Source organism: Amia ocellicauda (assembly GCF_036373705.1).
Source record: "Amia ocellicauda isolate fAmiCal2 chromosome 11 unlocalized genomic scaffold, fAmiCal2.hap1 SUPER_11_unloc_6, whole genome shotgun sequence".
Classification (NCBI taxonomy): Eukaryota; Metazoa; Chordata; class Actinopteri; order Amiiformes; family Amiidae; genus Amia; species Amia ocellicauda.
This window is the reverse complement of record NW_027102664.1, coordinates 363,519-369,414: the sequence shown is the minus strand read 5'-3', so window position 1 is coordinate 369,414 and position 5,896 is coordinate 363,519. Positions and strand designations below refer to the sequence as shown.

Below are 5,896 nucleotides of genomic sequence, written 5' to 3'. Positions count from 1 at the left end.
AAAGAGACCGGCATTAATATATATTAAAACGTTTTCATAACTCTAATGAGCCGCTTCAAAACCACACACACCCATGCATAAGAACCCATGAGCGCAAACACAAAAATCTTACCGTCGTTGTTCCAGATGATCTCCTCAGCGTTGGGAATTAACTCTTGTTGACTGGTTGAAAAATAATTTTACAGAACTTAAAACAGATGTTATAGCCTTATTTACAATACATGCACACAACACGCTCTGAGTCAATGAAAATAATCTGAAGACTTGCCTAAAAACTCGTTTAAATCGAATCGCTGATGTTGTTTCCGGACATTGTTGATCTTTAGTCTTAAATCGAAAGGTCAGTATGAGTCTGTCGAGCTGAAGACCAGACCTTCATACTTATACTGATGGCCACATGCCGGATCTGTTTGTAAGGCATTGTTCTGGTCTGGCCTTTGTGCCACCCTGTTACCAATTAACATATCAAAACCAACCAATAAAATGACACTGCATCAAATTTCAAATAGAAACCAAGATGGAGACGATCTCTCTCCTCTCTACTCTAAACTTTTATTAGAACCTTTTGGTCTCTCAAAAAAACATTTTTAAGCATCAAGACCTATAGTCAACAACCACTAAGAATATTTCAGGCCTTTATAAGCGCTAAAAAACAACCTGAGCCTAGAAAATAACTATAAAGATCAAAAATAACTAGCGCTTTTACAGTGATTTTTTTTTTTTTTTTTATAGCGATGCTTTGTTTGGTATTAAACAAGTCACAAACTACTCAGAACAGCGTTTATCCCCGCAAAAGAGATATTTGGGTTTATTTTACAAAGCTTATAAATTATATAGGTTAAAAGTATTCTGAATGTTTTGATATCACACGCCATACCAACTGTTGTCTTCTACACCTTACGGTAGCAACAAATCTAACTACTGCTTTACTTTAACAATAATAATGACGGCGACCACGATGACAACAAGAACAACAACAACAACATCATCATCATCATCATCATCAGATTTTAATTAAAAGTGGCTACACCAGCGTTTACAATTTCAACCTGTCGACGGACGGACGCTCTGAGTGCATCGATTGCGGGCACTCCAATGAAGAAAAGACACCCACCGCCTCCGGGGAACCACGAGGGCAAGCATGACGAAAAGGGCCAGCCCACAGTAGGCTGTTTCCGCCCGGTTTCGAACCGGGGACCTTTCGCGCGTTAGGCGAACGTGATAACCACTACACTACGGAAACTGACACCGCTGCCTCTTGCTTCAAATGGTTACCGTTAAAGCCTGCTGGTAAAACGGGCTCAGGTGTTTCAGGTCGGCTAGGCTGTGAGAAGTGCGGCGAAAGGATGCCATTTTCACAGACCTGTTTGGCATTGCTAAAGGGCACATCAGGACACTTCGGAAACTCTTTCAAAGGCAGGACGCCCTGCGCTCTGACAGTGCCTGCACTTAACCCAACAAGGTGATGCTGAATGGCTTGTTCAAACGGCTGGTGGTCTTCCGTCACCACCAGACTATGAGAGCTATACTGCGCCTTCAACTACATAAGAGTAGATAGTAGGGTTTTTTGGGCGCGGCCTATTTTGTTATGACGTATGCCCTAAGCTTATTAATATTCCTACGTCATAATTGGGGGGCGTGATTTTAGGTAGAGTTATTTCCTTAATTATTCCTACGTCATATCCGTCAGAAAGTGTGCACCCATAAAACCCTGAACAACAAGGCCACCCATAAATACCCCCACCCCTCTGAAGGCAACGCCCCGAAACTCTCCTCTCTATTTAAGAACCCGCGCTTCTTTTAGGCAATACCTCTTTAATTCTCAGCATCTGAAACATCCCGCTTCTTCAACATGTCCAGCGACATCAACATGAAACCCCGCAAGAAACAATCCCGGGCAAGGGTTCCTGTACTCACCAATTTGAAGATTGAACGCTCCTGGGTGTTGTTCTGGGGGGCTCGACGGGGTTACCGCTTTAAAAGGGATCCCAGCTATGTTGGAGTGGAGCTTTTTGCTTTGGGAGAGAAGGAGGGTACGTTGGAACCTTTTGAGACGGTAATTGAATACTCTTATGAGGACTGGTTGAAGGTGATGGCCTGGAGAGATCTGGGGCTTGTGGATAAGACTCTAGAAGGCTTGCAAGAGGGTCCAAGAGAATGCGAAATGGAGTCTCCGACTCAGGGTTTTGAAAGGTGTGAATGGGAAAGCTTGCAGAACTACGACAGACGACGTGTGGGGTTTTGGAGGGGGGTCTGACGGCTCAGGGGCTACTCTCTTCTAAGAGGGCGGTGTGTCGTGACGTAGTGAAGAGATAGGATAAAAGGTGCAACAATTCATTCATGGTTTAAAATTAAAGAGAATGTCTTACCCGAAAGCTGCGGACGTCGACAGGCTCTACAGGCCTCTTCAAACCCGGGATCACCCCTGGTTCTATTCCCCATATTTTGTATACACTCTGGAACCCTTTGACTGTGGTTACTCTCCAAGACCTCAGACCCCGGTCCCTCAGGACGAAACAACATGCGGTGCGATGGATGTCCAAATGAGTCTCGGGGATCCCCAGCCTCTGGAGCTCATGGAGGGCCTCGATTTTGCCGAACTGTCTACCGTCTGTGCGTCTCAGGAGGGGGTCAGTCCAATGGATGGAGAAACACCCCACAAACCACCAGGCGACCCAATGAGCATCGGACTGTCCCGGGGGCGTGATGAAGACGCAGGATTTATGCCCGGGGTATGTGACCAAGTAAGCAGAGTGGTTAAAAGCACCCTGGTGTATATTCTGAGTGCTCTCATCGACCGAGCTCTGAAAGAAGTCTGTCGGGGGTGTGAAGTGAATCACCCCAGTCAGTTGAGACACAGTTGTTTGTTTGAACCAGACCGTTACTATTTCCTGTTCTATTTCAATGTGTTTTACAGAAGACTGAACAAACCGTGGCTGAAACCGGCACTAATCAAGGCGCTCTCTTACTCCCACATACATGTCACTGTGGGACAAGTCCAGAAAATCATAGATGAGATTTTGCTGGAGCTGAAAAAGGAGCCGTTTATAATAGAGAAACTTGGGCAGCTGCTCAATGACCTGGATGAGCCGAGTAGAAAAACCGCTGGCAAGCTAAAAGCTTATTTCTTCCGTAAAGAAGTTAAAGCTGGGGGCAGCGACGAAGAATTCGACATCTACGCCACTGATTCAGACTCTGACCTGAACTAAGGGACTTTGAACATGGGGAATGTTCTGGACTGCTTCTGCAACTGGTTCTGTCATCAACACTCTGCAGCTAACCTGAGAGCGCTATTACACCATGTGCTTGACAGAAAAGTAGCCAACGCGAGCCTTTTCTCTACAGATTTAACCATCGATGAGGATCAACTTTCAAACCTGGAAAAGTGAATGGCTGCTGTAACAAAGACCGGGGGGTACGAACACTGGGATGAAGGGCTCAAGGGGGCCAAGAATGATATTAGGCCATTTCATCAACATCTGTATGACCTTTTACTGAGCATGTTTAATACACCTCTGTTTAATTTTAAAATAGGTCATAATGTTGTTTTATTTACATATGTAACTGAGGTGTGTGCCTACAAGATAAAGAAACAGGTATATTTGTTGATATAGATCAAGTAACCAATCATCTGATTTCATTTTGTCTGGACCGTAGAAAAAATTGTTGTGTATGTTATACTTTTCTCAAATGTCTTAAAAGGGGTATCTGCTCTCCTGAAGTTGAATAAAAAACCTTGTATAAAAACTTTGCGCATAGTGTGGGTCTGTGTGGTTATTTGACAGAATGACTCGGCAAGCTCCCCAAATGCAGGAACTATACTACAACCCAGCCAAGATTGGGGGTTTGGCGGGTAAGAAGGGTTTTTAAAGAGGACTCGCTGAGGCCGGAGTGAAGGTTAATGATGTGGTTGTTTCAGAATGGTTACGGGAACAAGACGCCTATACCTAACATAAACCTCTCAGGATTAACTTTAAAAGAAACCGCGTATATGCAACTGACATAGACTCACAATGGCAAATGGATCTAGTCGATATGTCAAATTTATCAAAACATAACAATGGTCACAAATTGATGTTGATGTGTATCGATGTGTTATCAAAATATGCCTGGGCTCGCATTCTACATAATAAAACAGGTCGGGCGGTGACAAGGGCCTTTGAGGATATATTGTCCCAGGGTCGATGTCCTAAAAAACTGCAGACTGATAAAGGAAAAGAGTTTCTCAACAGAGAATTTCAGAATCTACTGAAGAGACACAAAATACATCATTTCACCACCGGTAATGAGCTTAGGGCATCGGTAGTGGAGAGGTTTAACCGCACCATAAAGACCAAAATGTGGAGATATTTTACAGCGGTCAACACGTTCAAGTATTTTGATAAAGTTCAGGATTTTATCGATGCTTACAACCAAGGGTATCACACCAGTATTAAAATGAAGCCTAAAGATGTTGATCAAAGTAATTCTTTTAAGGTCTATAAAAAATTATACGGACCATTTATTAAGAAGGGAAAAACTACTTATAAGTTCAACATCGGTGATGTGGTTCGCGTTTCAAAGCTAAGGAGTACTTTTGCCAAAGGTTATGAAGAAACATTTTCTGACGAATATTTTACAGTTACCGAACAGTTGGCTAGAGACCCACCCGTGTACCGGTTAAAAGACTATGACGGGGAGGATATAGAAGGAACGTTTTACGAAGCCGAGTTACAAAAAATTATTGTGGGTAAAGACAGTGTATACAGAGTTGAAAAGATATTAGCTGAAAAAACCCAGAACCGGAAAAAATATGTGTTGATGAAATGGCTTGGATGGCCTGAAAAGTTCAATAGTTGGGTCCCGGAACAACAGGTTTGCGATATTCAATCCTTATAACAACTTGCCCGCGGGTGTGTTGTGGGCATTACTTTCGATACTCAAGATGGAATCAGGAGGCTTCTACGTGACTCTACCCAGTAACGCCTCTCTCGATATATACCCTAAAAATGAAATATCCAGTTACACGGTACAATTTGGAAAATCTATAGATCTAAGGGGGTCGTGGGAAGTGGGGTTGGCGGAAATACAGTATCCTTACACTTGGGCTGTTTTACAAGATAAGGATGCCACCTTCGCCATTTTTGATGATGTTAAAAAGAGTCAATGGACATTCACGATACAAGGAGGTTATTATGACAATGTGGATAAAATATTAGATGAGATGCATAAACAGTTCTCAGAAGGCACCCCCAACATCAAGCTATATTACAACCCTATTAAAAACAGAGTGTACAAGGTGTCAAAACCAGGTATTAGCATTCAAACCAGCGGCCAACTGGGGCGTATATTTGGGATCTATTCTGACACAGAGAGCAGGTTCTCAGAAGTGGTGGGGCGGCTTTTACACTCTTTATGTGTATACGGATATCATAACCCACCAGAGGGTCGGGGATAGTTATGTCCCCCTTTTGAGAAATGTACTTATTAAAGGTAAAAGCAATGACATGGTCACAATTACTTATGACAAGCCACACTACGTACCAGTCTCAAAGACCCAATTTGACAACATCACGATCGAAGTAAAATCGGATCAGAATATCAACGTACCCTTCCGCTTCAGTAAAGTTATTGTCAAACTACATTTTCGACCCCTGAAACAGTTTGTACATTATTAAAATGGCTACCTCGAGGGGTTATGTAGATCCTAGCGCCTATGTGGATTATTACAAGATGCAAGCCGGGAACGGCTTGCCCGGTTTTGTAGGAGCCCCCACAATGTATGGCGCCGGTCTAGGAGGACTCTTTCATGGTCTCTTTAGAATGGCCGTACCCCTGCTTAAGAGAGGCTTTGCTATAGCCAGACCCCACTTGAAATCAGCGGCTAAAAATATTGTTAGTGACGTGTTCACCAATG

General features: G+C 43.3%; 1 non-coding gene across 1 annotated transcript; it reads right to left on the bottom strand.

The window, feature by feature from the left end:
- Positions 1–1,170: 1,170 nt before the first annotated feature.
- On the bottom strand, positions 1,171–1,243 carry trnav-aac (transfer RNA valine (anticodon AAC)). Its single transcript has one exon. It is a non-coding gene; the product is annotated as a tRNA-Val (tRNA).
- Between the last annotated feature and the right edge of the window lie 4,653 nt (positions 1,244–5,896).